Below are 16,478 nucleotides of genomic sequence, written 5' to 3' on the forward strand. Positions count from 1 at the left end.
TGCTCGACAGAGCTTACAATCTAATCAGGACAGACAAACAGGAACAGACAGGAGTTACTACGGTGGGAATGACAAAACATGAGTACTGAACAAGTGAGTAAGGATTAGAGCTAAAAGCAGAATCAAAAAGGTGGACTTTTAGCCTAGATTTGAAGACGGCCAGAGATGGAGCTATTCCAGGCATATGATGGTGAAGCATGATAAAAGGAACGGAGTCTAGAGTTAGCAGTGGAGGAGAAGGGTGCAGATAAGAGAGATTTACCCAGTGACCAGAGTTCCCGGGGAGGAGTATAGGGAAAGATAAGAGTGGAGGAGTACTGAGGAGCTGCAGAGTGAATGCACTTGTAAGTCAATAAGAGGAGTTTCAACTGTATGTGGAAACAGATAGGGAACCAATGAAGTGACTTGAGGAGAGGGCTAATAACAGTGGCATACCAAGGGCGGGGCGGTGGGGGCGGTCTGCCCCAGGTGCAAGTCGTAAGGGGGTGCTGCGGCAGCCAAAGGCATCTTCCCCTCCTCCTCCGAGTGATGCGGTGCTTATGCTGCTGGGATGTACTGTGGTGGTGCTGCTGCTGCGATAAATAAGGGTTCCATCCAAGTGCTGCCCCTCTCCGATTACTCCGATGTATTGTATGCTCTCCTTCCTCTCTCCACCCTCAATCTGCAGGCCTTTAAACTCTGAGAACTCCGGCAGCGTGCATCAGCGACATGAGCGCTGCCTTTGGCCAGCCCCGGAAGCCTCCTCTGTACAACGTCCCGCCTACGCGGGAAGCTGTACAGAGAAAGCTTCCGGGGCAGGCTAAAGGCAGCTCTTAACATCGCTGATGCTGTGTGTCAGTGGGGCTAAAAAGCTTGGAGGCCTGCAGAGCGGGGTAGTTGTGGAGAGAGCCGAGGTAGACCGTGGAAGAGAGCGTCGCGATGTCAGCCAGACCGCAGGGAAAAGGGGGTGGAGAGAGGAAGAAGATCACGCGATGCCAGTCCAAAGGGGTGGAGAGAGGAGGGAGAGTAAAGGCAGACCTCAAGGGAAGGGAAAAGGAGGGTGGACAGAGCAGGAAAAGCAACGTTAGACCGAAGGGGAAGAGGGGGTGGAGAGGCAGAGAGTGATTCCAGACTTCAGAGGAAGGGAAAGAGGAGGGAAAGTGATACCACGAAGGAAGGAGAAAAGTAAAATATACAGGAGATACATACTGGAAAGCAGAAGATGGATGGGGAGAGGAGAGACAAATATGGGGGGGGGGGGGGGGGATGTTGGACTGCATCATGTAAAAAGGACAGAGGGGGCACATGCTGGATGGAAGGGGCAGAGAAAGCAGGCAGACACCAGTGGAAAGGGGGACAGGGCAGACAGAATGGAAGAGAGTGCAACAGTGAATGGAAGGGGCAGAGAAAGCAGGCAAATGCTGCATGGAAGGGAGAGAGAAAGGGCAGACACTGGGTGGGGCAGAGAAAGTACATAAGTACATAAGTACATAAGTAGTGCCATACTGGGAAAGACCAAAGGTCCATCTAGCCCAGCATCCTGTCACCGACAGTGGCCAATCCAGGTCAAGGGCACCTGGCACGCTCCCCAAACGTAAAAACATTCCAGACAAGTTATACCTAAAAATGAGGAATTTTTCCAGTCCATTTAATAGCGGTCTATGGACTTGTCCTTTAGGAATCTATCTAACCCCTTTTTAAACTCCGTCAAGCTAACCGCCCGTACCACGTTCTCCGGCAATGAATTCCAGAGTCTAATTACACGTTGGGTGAAGAAAAATTTTCTCCGATTCGTTTTAAATTTACCACACTGTAGCTTCAACTCATGCCCTCTAGTCCTAGTATTTTTGGATAGCGTGAACAGTCGCTTCACATCCACCCGATCCATTCCACTCATTATTTTATACACTTCTATCATATCTCCCCTCAGCCGTCTCTTCTCCAAGCTGAAAAGCCCTAGCCTTCTCAGCCTCTCTTCATAGGAAAGTCGTCCCATCCCCACTATCATTTTCGTCGCCCTTCGCTGTACCTTTTCCAATTCTACTATATCTTTTTTGAGATACGGAGACCAGTACTGAACACAATACTCCAGGTGCGGTCGCACCATGGAGCGATACAACGGCATTATAACATCCGCACACCTGGACTCCATACCCTTCTTAATAACACCCAACATTCTATTCGCTTTCCTAGCCGCAGCAGCACACTGAGCAGAAGGTTTCAGCGTATCATCGACGACGACACCCAGATCCCTTTCTTGATCCGTAACTCCTAACGCGGAACCTTGCAAGACGTAGCTATAATTCGGGTTCCTCTTACCCACATGCATCACTTTGCACTTGTCAACATTGAACTTCATCTGCCACTTGCACGCCCATTCTCCCAGTCTCGCAAGGTCCTCCTGTAATCGTTCACATTCCTCCTGCGACTTGACGACCCTGAATAATTTTGTGTCATCGGCGAATTTAATTACCTCACTAGTTATTCCCATCTCTAGGTCATTTATAAATACATTAAAAAGCAACGGACCCAGCACAGACCCCTGCGGGACCCCACTAACTACCCTCCTCCACTGAGAATACTGGCCACGCAATCCTACTCTCTGCTTCCTATCTTTCAACCAGTTCTTAATCCATAATAATACCCTACCTCCGATTCCATGACTCTGCAATTTCTTCAGGAGTCTTTCGTGCGGCACTTTGTCAAACGCCTTCTGAAAATCCAGATATACAATATCAACCGGCTCCCCATTGTCCACATGTTTGCTTACCCCCTCAAAAAAATGCATTAGATTGGTGAGGCAAGACTTCCCTTCACTAAATCCGTGCTGACTTTGTCTCATCAGTCCATGTTTTTGTATATGCTCTGCAATTTTATTCTTAATAATAGCCTCCACCATCTTGCCCGGCACCGACGTCAGACTCACCGGTCTATAATTTCCCGGATCTCCTCTGGAACCTTTCTTAAAAATCGGAGTAACATTGGCTACCCTCCAGTCTTCCGGTATTACACTCGATTTTAGGGACAGATTGCATATTTCTAACAGTAGCTCCGCAAGTTCATTTTTAGTTCTATTAATACTCTGGGATGAATACCATCAGGTCCCGGTGATTTACTACTCTTCAGCTTGCTGAACTGACCCATTACATCCTCCAAGGTTACAGAGAATTTGTTTAGTTTCTCCGACTCCCCCGCTTCAAATATTCTTTCCGGCACCGGTGTCCCCCTCAAATCCTCCTCGGTGAAGACCGAAGCAAAGAATTCATTTAATTTCTCCGCTACGGCTTTGTCCTCCTTGATCGCCCCTTTAACACCATTTTCGTCCAGCGGCCCAACCGACTCTTTGGCCGGTTTCCTGCTTTTAATGTATCTAAAAAAGTTTTTACTATGTATTTTTGCTTCCAACGCTAATTTCTTCTCAAAGTCCTTTTTTGCCCTCCTTATCTCCGCTTTGCATTTGGCTTGGCATTCCTTATGATCTATCCTGTTACTTTCAGTTGGTTCTCTTCTCCACTTTCTGAAGGATTGTTTTTTGGCTCTAATGATTTCCTTTATCTTACTGTTTAGCCACGCCGGCTGACGTTTAGTCTTTTTTCCCTTTTTTCTAATACGTGGGCAAATGCTGGATAGAAGGGAGGGGGAGAGAGAGGGAGCACATGCTGGATGGAAGGGAGAGAGTGAAGAGAAGATGAGGAAAGCAGAAACCAGAGACAACAAAGGTAGAAAAAGATTTATTATTATTTTATTTTTTTGCTTTAAGATAAAGTAGTATTGTAGTTGTGGTGAGAAATAGAAAATGAGCCTGTGATTTTTCTGTTAGACTAATTTTAATACATTTTTGACTAACCTTCGGAGACCAAAACCCCATCCTCAGCTCAGGACAGGATACCGTAACATACTGACCTGAGGAAGGAGGTGTTGGCCTCTGAAAGCTAATTGAAAAAATGTATTAGTCCAATAAAATGGTATCATCTTATTTTCCATTTTTTTGTTTTATTTCTGTTTGTTAATTTGTAAAATGGTGATTGGTATTTGTCAGTTTTTTCAAATTTACACCTGCTGTCTTTATATTGCACAGTACTAGGCGACATGCATCACTGTTTCTGTGGTGTTGAATTGCATGCAGAATCTGACTTATTGGGGGTTGTTTAATTTTTGTCTACATATTTCTGTTTTTAGTTTGTGGTTACTTGTTCTATACTTGGCGAGGATGTGTCTGTGTTCTACGTGAAAAAGACATGGTTTTGTGTTGGCAGGATCATTTTTACTAATGTCTTGTTTAGTTTTGCAGTGAGTGTATTGATGTTCTAGTGCTCACTGCAATGTTTAAGATGTTGCCTTTTCCTAGGTATACCCTTGTTGTGTGACTCGTGGATTATTATTAAAAATAATTTTTTCATATAGAGAGGGGGGTGTTAAAAATGATCAGCCCCGGGTGTCACATATGCTAGGTACGCCACTGGCTAATAATACATCTTATTACAAACCCAAAACCATTCACACATTTAACACACTTAAAACTCACCAGGGTTCCCAAAACGTCAACAAGCCCCCCAAATTTAAGAGAAAAACTCAGGGAAAAAACCTTCATTAGACTCATCTGTCTAATCTGTTCTCTGATCTGGCTCTGTGAAGGGCATTCCCCTTTGGGGCTCCCCCTTGGTGATGTCCCAATGTCTGCAGGCTGTGATGTGGGTAAACCTCCCTAATAACATCACACATAGTGGACAAACTCCTCTCCAGGTTCAGCCTGTGGTACTCATTTTGTTTCACTCCCATCAGTGTCTCATGGCTGTGTTGAACCAGGAAAAGCTCCCAACAAGATGACAGCAACATATCAATACGAATTTTCTGCAATTTTGCCCTCTGGGCATGCACTGATATCGCCAAAGTCAATCTGCTCATAACACTGCCCTTGTATTTCTCTTACCTTAAATGCTGTCAAACTTCAGAATTAAGGGAAGCAAACATTCTGTAGCACATTGTCTTTTGTTTCTCCATGTAATCTCTGTAACAGCTGTAAGGAGAGAGAAAAGCCTTATTTTAAATCCATATTAGATGACACACATCCATTCCCTCATCACTGATCCCCTAACCTCAAAGACGCAACTATATCTTTCTTCCCTTTCTTATGGGGCTCTGTGTACGCCAATAAATCAATATTTCCCTACAGGCCGACTATATTTACCATTCCCATCAATCCTTTTTTTCCTTAAAAAACCTGTCCATTTTGGCTTTTGATCTTACTGTTATTGCTGTAATTTCAGTAGTAAAAAAATAAAATTCCCCTAAAGGTAGTGAAATTTAATACACCTTAAAAAGATATACGCTAAATCCAAAAAAATTACTCCAAGAGTAAACCTTCATTTTCTTCATTGCTCTTGAAGATATAAAGATTACTAAAATGAAGTGCAGGCTAGGTCATAGGATAAAGATGATTCCTTTTTGGCTGAGATTTAGAATTGTGGAGGTTAATACCTTGCCACTTTGACTTTGAATAGCCAGTTCTTTGAACTTGACCAAGAGAGGAGGATTAAAACCCTACATTAAAAAAAAAAAATTCAGCATTCCCTATGCAATATAGCTATGTTTTTGTATAATCTAACTAGATTCCACTCATCACTTCTTTCTAAGTTAGACCGACCATATTTGAAAAATATCTTTCAGAATATGAAAATACCTGTCTCTCCTTTTTAGAGGTGACTTAATACTTTTTCTAATATCTAACTGCATTTTGAGCACAAATACACAAACTGTAAATCTGTATTTAAATGTGGTCTAATGAACACCTCGTACAGAGGATGGATTTGTCAAATTCCACTACTGTTTAGTACACATTAACATGCTCCCAGTTTTGGTTCTTCTCAGGGTGGAGAGAGAGGGGAGTGCAATCTCGCCCAATAGGTTAGATTTTGGGGTTCTTTTGTTTGTTTGTTTTAAATATGCAAGAGTCCCACACAATTATTATTATTATTATTATTATTAACATTTGTATAGCGCTACCAGACGCACGCAGCGCTGAACACCTGACACAGAGAGACAGTCCCTGCTCGATAGAGCTTACAATCTAAAAATACAGACAGGCAAGACAATTAAGGGCGAGGAAAGTACTGGGTGAGAAAGAACAAGGATAGGGGAATTGAGTAGTGGTTAGGAGCCAAAAGCAGTGGTGAAAAGGTGGGTTTTCAGCATAGATTTGAAAACAGGTAAAGATGGAGCTAGGCGTACAGGCTCAGGAAGTCCATTCCAGGCATAAGGTGCCGCGAGGGAAAAGGAACGAAGCCTGGAATTAGCAGTGGAGGAGAAGGGGGACGACAAGAGAGATTTGTCCAGCGAGCGGAGTTTACGGGGAGGAATGTAGGGAGAGAGGAGAGGTAATGGGGGGCTGTAGAATGGATGCATTTAATGGTCAGTAAGAGAAGTTTGAACTGTACGTGGAAGCGGACAGGGAGCAAGTGAAGCGACTTGAGGAGTGGGCTAGTGTGGGTAAAATTATTTTGGCGGAAAATAAGTCGTGCTGCAGAATTTTGGACAGACTGGAGAGGAGAGAGATGGCTGAGCGGAAGACCGGTGAGAAGCAAATTGCAATAATCCAAGTGAGAGGTGACAAGGGTTTGGATAAGGGTTCTGGTAGCGTATTCAGAGAGGAAGGGGCAAATTTTGCTAATGTTGTAGACAAGGAAGCGACAGATTTTGGCCGTCTGCTGGATGTTAGTGGAAAAGGAGAGGGAGGAATCAAAGATGACTCCTAGGTTGCAAGCAGATGAGTCAGGGAGGATGAGGGTGCCATCTACTGAAATAGAGAATGGGGGGAGGGGCGAGGTGGGCTTGGGGGGAAAGACAATAAGCTCAGTTTTGGCCATGTTCAGTTTCAGGTGGCGGTGTGACATCCAGGCAGCTATGTCGGTCAGGCAGGCTGAAACTTTGGCCTGGGTTTCAGCAGTAATGTCAGGTGTGGAGAGGTAGAACTGAGTGTCGTCGGCATAAAGATGGTACTGGAAACCGTGAGATGAGATCAGAGAGCCCAGGGAAGAAGTGTAAATGGAAAAAAGAAGGGGGCCAAGGACAGATGATCCCTGAGGAACTCCAACTGAGAGTGGGACAGGGGTGGAGGATGATCCACCAGAGTATACTCTGAAGGTACGGTGGGAGAGATAAGAGGAGAACCAGGAAAGAACAGAGCCATGAAATCCAAACGAGGACAGTGTGGCAAGAAGAAGACTATGATTGACAGTGTCAAAAGCAGCGGATAGATCGAGCAGGATAAGGATGGAGTAATGGCCTTTGGATTTGGCGAGGAATAGATCATTACAGACTTTAGTGAGCGCTGTTTCAGTCGAATGTAGAGGGCGAAAGCTGGATTGAAGTGGATCAAGGATGGCAAGAGAGGCAGCGGCTGTGAACGGCACGCTCAAGTAACTTGGAAAGGAAGGGTAAGAGGGAGATGGGACGGTAGTTGGAAGGACAGGAAGGGTCCAATGACGGTTTTTTGAGGAGCGGTGTGACCACAGCATATTTGAAGGCATCAGGGACAGTTGCAGTAGAAAGAGAGAGGTTGAGGATGTGACAGATAGTGGAAGAAATGGAGTTAAGTAAGTTGGTGGGAATGGGATCAGAGGGACAGGTAGTGCATTTCGAGGAGGAAAGAAGGTGTGTGATTTCCTCCGGTGATATCAGGAAAGGAATATTAACTAAATCATTTTTAAAAAGGACTACAAAAGCATCACTCAAAAATATTTTTATATGCATGAACTCCAAAAAGACATTACATTAAATACAAATACACAGAAATAAAAATGGACAAAATATTGTTTATATAAAGAATGAGGATAACAGCAAAGATGTATGAGAGTCCAGGTCAAATCACAAACTATTAGTCAGTAAGACATTTTAGTCCAAACCATATCTCCATCGTGATAATCATTTACCCTCTATCACCATGTGCAAACCACAAATTTAAGTGAATTATACAGGTCCTTTATGTCTCCCCAAATTTGATTTTCATATACTAGTACAGATTGAAAAACTTATGCTATTTAACTTTCAGTTCTAAGCGGATTATATAAAAGTTGCTAGACATTTCTAAGATGTCACATAATAAATTATTATCAAGCAACAACCAACAAACAACTTCTAATTTGTCCATTGAGATAGCGGTCATGTTTTGTATTTTGTTTGTGTTTTAATTTTTGCTTTATAAATTATAATCTTGAATAGTGCGGGGTAATACATTTTTTAAATGCACACACACACACATAATGAGCTCATTTTCAAAAGAGAAAAATGGTCTCAAACAGCATAAAGTGACATTTGGATGATCCAAGCGGCGGAATTCATTAGATGCCTCCAGATACTGAACCAGCAATCACCGCACATCCACTAGGTGCAACTTGGCAAAATCCACCTGACAAGTCTTCCTTCTTGAAAGAAGGGAAGAACAATGGCTGGTTGAGATGGAAAGCCGACACTACCTTAGGCAAAAAGGAAGGAACAGTACAAAGTCACTCCTGCTTCAGTGAACAAAAGGAACAGATCCCTGCATGACAAGGCCTGAAGCTCCTGTGAAACCCTTAAATGTAGACTTCCTCGGGGGCTCAAAGGGTGACTTCTGTAAGGCTTGGATGAGGTTGAGATGCTAAGGAGGACAGGAAGCACGTAAGGGAGGCTTCAGGTGGTTCACTCCCTTAAGAAAACAGACATCCGGACGCGCAGCCAATGAGGAGGAAGCCAACCACCCTCGATAACAAGTCAAGGCGGCCTCCTGGACATGCAGAGTTGTAAGCAAGCCCCTTTTTAAAACCCTGCTGAAGAAAGGCAAGAATATGAGGCAAAGATGACTGTAAATTAGAAACAGCGCGCTCTGCACACCACATCTTAAATGTCCTCCAGACTCGAACATAAGCCAAGGAGGTGGAGCGCTTCTGGGCCTGGAGCAAAGTGGAAATTACACCCTCCAAATAACCCTTCTTCCTTAGTTGCAACTGCTCAAGAGCCAAGCTGTAAGACCAAACTGAGAGGGATCTTTTATTCGGACTGGACCCTGGAAGAGGAGATCTGGAAGAGGCAGTTGAAATGGTTTGGCCACTTGAAGTTAAGCCAGATTCGCATACCATGGCCTGTGTGGCCAATCTGGAGTGATCAGAATTACCTGCCCCAGATGAAGGATGATCCTGTGGTGTACTCTCCCGATCATGACCACGGAGGGAAAACATACAGCAGATCTGTCTCCGGATCAACGCTGTAGAAGAAGGTTGATCCCTTCTGAACCAAACTCTTTCCATCTGCTGAAGAACCAGTAGACCTTCAGATGCTGTGAGAGGCCATGAGGTCCAGGACCAGGGTCCCCTAGCGGTCCGTTATCATTCAAAAGGGCTTGGGTGACAACGCCCACTCTCCGGGATCCAGCGAGTTTCTGCTGAGATAATCTGCCTGAACATTTAAGTCTCCGGCAATGTGCACCATCAGGACATGCTGCTTCGCACAATGGAGCAGATGGTGTGCACTGTGTGTCCCTCCATGTCTGTTGATGTAGACCACTACCACAATTGTTGTCTGAAAGTACCCGAACTGGGTTGCCCTCTAAGGCTGAAGGAGTCTACCAAGCTGCCCTGAGCTCCAAATGATTGATCGGCCACTGAGCCTCCTACAGAGACAAGGGCCCCTGAACGTAAGTACATAAGTACATAAGTAGTGCCATACTGGGAAAGACCAAAGGTCCATCTAGCCCAGCATCCTGTCACCGACAGTGGCCAATCCAGGTCAAGGGCACCTGGCACGCTCCCCAAACGTAAAAACATTCCAGACAAGTTATACCTAAAAATGCGGAATTTTTCCAAGTCCATTTAATAGCGGTCTATGGACTTGTCCTTTAGGAATCTATCTAACCCCTTTTTAAACTCCGTCAAGCTAACCGCCCATACCACGTTCTCCGGCAACGAATTCCAGAGTCTAATTACACGTTGGGTGAAGAAAAATTTTCTCCGATTCGTTTTAAATTTACCACACTGTAGCTTCAACTCATGCCCTCTAGTCCTAGTATTTTTGGATAGCGTGAACAGTCGCTTCACATCCACCCGATCCATTCCACTCATTATTTTATACACTTCTATCATATCTCCCTCAGCCGTCTCTTCTCCAAGCTAAAAAGCCCTAGCCTTCTCAGCCTCTCTTCATAGGAAAGTCGTCCCATCCCCACTATCATTTTCGTCGCCCTTCGCTGTACCTTTTCCAATTCTACTATATCTTTTTTGAGATACGGAGACCAGTACTGAACACAATACTCCAGGTGCGGTCGCACCATGGAGCGATACAACGGCATTATAACATCCGCACACCTGGACTCCATACCCTTCCTAATAACACCCAACATTCTATTCGCTTTCCTAGCCGCAGCAGCACACTGAGCAGAAGGTTTCAGCGTATCATCGACGACGACACCCAGATCCCTTTCTTGATCCGTAACTCCTAACGCGGAACCTTGCAAGACGTAGCTATAATTCGGGTTCCTCTTACCCACATGCATCACTTTGCACTTGTCAACATTGAACTTCATCTGCCACTTGCACGCCCAATCTCCCAGTCTCGCAAGGTCCTCCTGTAATCGTTCACATTCCTCCTGCGACTTGACGACCCTGAATAATTTTGTGTCATCGGCGAATTTAATTACCTCACTAGTTATTCCCATCTCTAGGTCATTTATAAATACATTAAAAAGCAACGGACCCAGCACAGACCCCTGCGGGACCCCACTAACTACCCTCCTCCACTGAGAATACTGGCCACGCAATCCTACTCTCTGCTTCCTATCTTTCAACCAGTTCTTAATCCATAATAATACCCTACCTCCGATTCCATGACTCTGCAATTTCTTCAGGAGTCTTTCGTGCGGCACTTTGTCAAACGCCTTCTGAAAATCCAGATATACAATATCAACCGGCTCCCCATTGTCCACATGTTTGCTTACCCCCTCAAAAAAATGCATTAGATTGGTGAGGCAAGACTTCCCTTCACTAAATCCGTGCTGACTTTGTCTCATCAGTCCATGTTTTTGTATATGCTCTGCAATTTTATTCTTAATAATAGCCTCCACCATCTTGCCCGGCACCGACGTCAGACTCACCGGTCTATAATTTCCCGGATCTCCTCTGGAACCCTTCTTAAAAATCGGAGTAACATTGGCTACCCTCCAGTCTGAATGTCAGCTCCCTAGCCCTTTAGGCTCATAAGTACATAAGTATTCTCATACAGGAACAGACCAAAGGTCCATCAAGCCCAGCATCCTGTTTCCAACAGTGGCCAATCCAGGTCACAAGTATTTATTTATTTATTTATGACATTTATAACCCACAGTACAATGTGGCGTACAATAGTTAATAAGCAAACAATAGTACAAAATACAGATCACAAGAGGGAGAAAAATAACTGAGGAGGAAAGGAAGAGATGGGAGGTGATAAACTATCACAGAGAGAGCAGTGGGTTAAAAGGGCGGGGCACCAGAAGGGCTAACAGCATATGCTCTGCCAAACAGGAAGGTCTTGAGTTGCTTCTTAAAGGTCGGATGATCAGGAGTGAATTTGACCTCTCGAGGCAGCCCGTTCCACATTTGAGTGCTGAGATAAGGGAAAGAGGAACCATAGACGGTCTTATATTTGAGGCCACAAGGAACCGGGTAGTGGAAATTGAGGTACGAGCGGGAATTCCTGGGCGACAGGTTAATGAGAGTGTCCATATAGAAAGGGGCTTCTCCGTAGATGATTTTGTGCACCAATGCGCAGATCTTGAACGCGATGCGGTCCTTCACAGGAAGCCAATGCAGCTGCTCACGTAGTGGTCTCGAACTTTCAAATCTCGGTATGCCGAAGATGAGTCGAGCTGCTGTATTCTGAGCAGTTTGCAATTTTTTTAGGAGCAGGTTTGTACATCCCCCATAGATACTGTTGCAGTAATCAAGACGGCTAATTACCAGGGACTGGACTAGATTGCGGATGTTTTAATTACCCCTCTCTAGACCTCCGGGGGACCCGTGCCCACGGAGATGAAGAGTGGGTTTCAGAAGGCTCATTTTAAGTCTGTTACCCAGGACCTCGGCTTTCTGACTCCTGGTGTCTAAGTGTATCTTAGGGCATCTATTCTCCCACATAATGCACTAAGGAGTAGGAGCTTCCTTGCTTATGTGAACACTATTTGTGTAGGTGTGTTCAGAGAGATAGATATGCAGTCAAGAAATTTAGGCACAGGCTAGGAGGATAAGTGTTAGAAATGATCTTTATTCTCACCAATTGGAACTTCAATCAATCTGGCACGCTCATCAGTCAGAATCTCAGATGGACCGACCATAGTTCTGCCCTCTGGGTAGAGTTGGGGAAAATTCCAAACTCCGCCTAGATTTGCAGATCTTAAATACTCTCTTCTGCCCATTAAACTCAATGGGCAGCTGGTCACGTGATGCTGTGATGGAGAGCGGTCGTGGGTGAATCTCTCTCCGTCGCCAACCTACCCGTTCGCAAATCAGCAAAAGAATCGGTCCCTCCAAAATATATAAAATAGTAGCAGCACAAGGTCTGGAGAGTGCTCCTGTCGACATTTCTACCGGTAAAAGCTGAAAATGACAGCGAGATCAGCGCCGCGGGACAAGCAGAGGGGAAAGACGACCGAGTACAAAATGGCGGCGTCTCCTCCCGAGGCGGGAACATTGGTTTCCTCCGCTTGGATAGCGGAGATAACATCAGAACTCACAGTAGTGATGGAGGATCTGCTTGAGCGGCGTCTGGCCCCGATAGACCAAAAGCTGGATGGTAAACTGGAACAGCTGAACGCTAAGATCGGAGAGCTGACTAAAGAATGTGTGGCATTCCAGACACGGACCAGCGTGGTTGAGGACCGCGTTACAGATTTGGAGGAGGCTCAGAAAAACATGAAGAAACTGGTGGCAGACATGGAAAGTAAAATCGAAGATTTAGAAAATCGTTCCCGACGGAACAATATTCGCCTGGTGGGTCTGCCAGAGGCGCTGGGGGCCCGTCAGTTGGAAAAAACCCTGGAACAATGGCTGAATACACAGGTGGATTTTCCAGAATCAATAGGCCCATTGAGAATAGAGCGAGCTCATCGCCTGGGAACTCGCCAGATGGGGAAAACTACATCACGAGTGGTTATCTGCAAGATATTAAATTTTGTGCATAAACAATGTATATTACAGGCAGCACGCTCCGCAACGACTTTAACCTATGAAGGCAAGAGGATTCTGTGTTTCCAAGACTATTCGGCTGGAATATCAGCAAAAAGGCGGGCATTTTCGCCAGTGTGTTCAAAGCTATTTGAGATGAAGATTCGCTTCTCCTTGCAATACCCCGCTACTTTGAAACTGACACATAATGGAAGCTTAAAAATTTTTACATCGGAGAAAGAAGCGGGAGCCTTTGTAGCCGACTTGGAGCGGGCAGCAGAAGTGGAGTCTGCAGAGACTGGATCTACTTGACCTATTTGAACCTGAGCAGGCTGATAGCAGGATACACGGAATACACGAAGATATGAAAAAGTTTGGGAAGAAGTGGAGACAGACAGCAGCAGGAGAGAGTTTGTAAGAACTTAAAATTATACATGGATCAGGACTTGATAGTTGGTTGTTGGATTTGAATTGAAAGTTAAAGATGAGGGGAGAAGGCAATATATAAAGAAGTACGCGTTAGGTGAATATCATACAGGGGAAGAAGTGGGAAGGTAAATGGCATACACATAAGGATGGGACTGAATGCTATTAATGGTATCTTTCACATTTGGGAGAGGGTGAAAGGGGTAATAGATCAAGACTAGAACGGGGAGGGGAGGTAAGCATTGGTTAGTTGTGACCAGCCAAGCGGGGGGAAAGTTTGGTTAATGGCAAGGGTCAGAGGGAGGGGATGGGGAATAGGAGATAAGGGGGGGAGGGGACGCAATATATGCAGAATGGAAAAGAAAAAGCTAAACTCTTCTCAAAGGGGAAAGAGGATGGGAATGTTGGGGTATAGACACTTTCAGTCGCAATATAAGACATATGGTAAATATGTGGGACGGCTGCAGCTGGGACAGCAGTCCGGGACTTGGCAGGAAATTAGCCAGCTATTGGAAGCAAAATATGGAGGAATAACATGAAGGATATGAAAATATACTCATGGAATGTTGGAGGTATAGGCTCGCCCATAAAGAGAAAGAAAATAATGGGGGAATTGCGCAAAAAGGGAGCATTAATAGCTATGTTACAGGAAACACACTTAACAACACAGGAACATGCAAAACTAAAATCATGGTGGGTGGGTACTGTATTAGAGGCCCCTGCAGTGGGGAAAAAAGCAGGAGTAGCAATATTGATTCATAAAACACTACAAGTAACTCAGAATTATGTATATACAGACCCAGAGGGCCGATTTATCATAGCTAAGGTGACGATAGATGGAATGCCAATGCTATTGGTGAATGTATATGCCCCGAATGTGTACAGCAAAAGGTTCTTTCAAACTTTAATTATGCGTATTCAAAAAATTAAACTACAAGACCCATATGTGCAGACGGTAATTGGGGGAGACTTTAACATAGTGGCGGACGCAACCATAGATAAAACCTGTAATAAGGGTGGAGGAAAAGGGGATCATATGAAGGGCATTGCTTGGATGTGTGACACACTGGAAGTTATAGATGTGTGGAGAATATTAAATCCAGGTCTTAGAGATTATACGCACTACTCAAGAGCACATCATACTCAATCCCGGATTGATTATCTTTTGATTAATGAAAGGGCTCTTCCAGATGTACAAGGGGCAGGCATAGATGCCACCATAATATCTGACCATGCGCCAATCTATATCATTGTTAATAGACAAGACACACAATCTAAGAGACGGAAATGGATATTCCCAATTGAGCTTTATTATGATGATGAATTTCTGAGTTATATAAGAGAGAAATGGATGGAATATAAGATTCATAATGAGAGGCATACATTAGAACCTATATTGTACTGGGAGGCAGCGAAAGCTGTACTCCGAGGAGAAATAATAGCTTACTGCAGCCGAAAGAAAAAAAGACGGGAACAGGAAATACTCAGGCTAGGGAAGCAATTAGTCAAATTGCGACGTCAATATAGAGACACAGCCCAAGGCACAATAAGAGAGCAGTTATTGGTCACACAGATAAATTTAAATACTTTAATCCATCAAAGAGCTATCAAATCAGCAGTATACTACAGATATCAACTCTATAAATTTGGTAATAAGCAAGGTAAAATGCTCGCAGGGTTGATCAGGAAAAAGACTGGCCCACAAAGGGTGCTTACTTTACAACATCCCTCAGGAACTGTAACAAACTCAGAGAGTAAAATTAGACAAATATTTTTAGAATATTATACCCAGCTATATCAGCCAGCCACAGAAGATCAGTTAGAGCCAGAGATGTATCTAGATAATATAGTAATACCACAGATAACAGAGGCCCAGAAGGAAATGATTAACAAGCCCATTGAACTAGACGAAATAACCAGGGCAATCAAAAATAGTCCTTTACAAAAAGCTCCGGGACCTGATGGGTATCGAGCCGAATTTTATAAACTGTTAGAGGCAGAGATTGGGAACCCAATAATGCTGGCCTTTCAATGGGCAGTAGATCAGGAATGTCTACCAGAGACACTTCGAGTGGCAGACATTGTGGTATTCCCCAAACCAGGAAAGGACCTGAGTAGGCCAGAATCATATAGACCAATTTCCTTGATTAATTATGAAACCAAGCTATTGGCGGGGATCTATGCCAATAGACTAGCAAGGATCTTACCAGACATCATAGCCTTACCACAAGGAGGATTTATTAAAGGGAGACAGATAGTCAAGAATATTAGACAGATATTAGCCTCATTAGAATGGGTAAGAAGAAAGAAAGAAGACTCCTTACTAATAAGTTTCGACGCCGAAAAGGCGTTCGATAGAGTAGACTGGGGATTTATGTTTCGGACAATGTCAGCATATGGTTTTGCAGGGTCATTTGTAAAAGTTATAGCCGCATTGTATAAAAACCCCTTAGCCAGGCTATATGTTAACGGGGACTATACTGAAACGTTTGAGATTGGTAGAGGCACACGACAGGGATGCCCCTTGTCCCCCTTGTTATTTGCCTTAACCCTGGATCCGCTGTTACGGACAATACTGGAGGACCAGGAGATCACAGGGGTGAGAATGGGACCTCACGAATTTAAAATCTCGGCATTCGCTGACGACCTCTTGGTCCACCTTACCAAGCCACAGGTGGCACTACCGGTATTGCTGGAACGATTTAAAGAATATGGCTCATTTTCGGGCTTTAAACTTAATATGCAAAAATCAGAAAGTATGCCAACACAGGACACAATGCTGGCAGGGTGGAGGGGGGAGTTTCCCTTACGATGGGTCACAGGTGAATTCAAATATTTAGGAATAACTCTGACAGCGGATCCACGCCAACTTTATAGGAAAAATATAGATAGCCTTCTGAGACAGAC

General features: G+C 44.4%; 1 long non-coding RNA gene across 1 annotated transcript in view; it reads right to left on the reverse strand.

The window, feature by feature from the left end:
* The window catches only part of LOC115456619, a 79,232-nt gene that overhangs the window by 26,529 nt on the left and 36,225 nt on the right, over window positions 1-16,478 (reverse strand). The window contains exon 2 of the long non-coding RNA XR_003939896.1: window positions 4,910-4,996. This is a non-coding gene — a long non-coding RNA (uncharacterized LOC115456619). The remainder of the gene's footprint in view (window positions 1-4,909; window positions 4,997-16,478) is intronic.

This window comes from Microcaecilia unicolor, chromosome 13, assembly GCF_901765095.1.
Source record: "Microcaecilia unicolor chromosome 13, aMicUni1.1, whole genome shotgun sequence".
Lineage (NCBI taxonomy): Eukaryota > Metazoa > Chordata > Amphibia > Gymnophiona > Siphonopidae > Microcaecilia > Microcaecilia unicolor.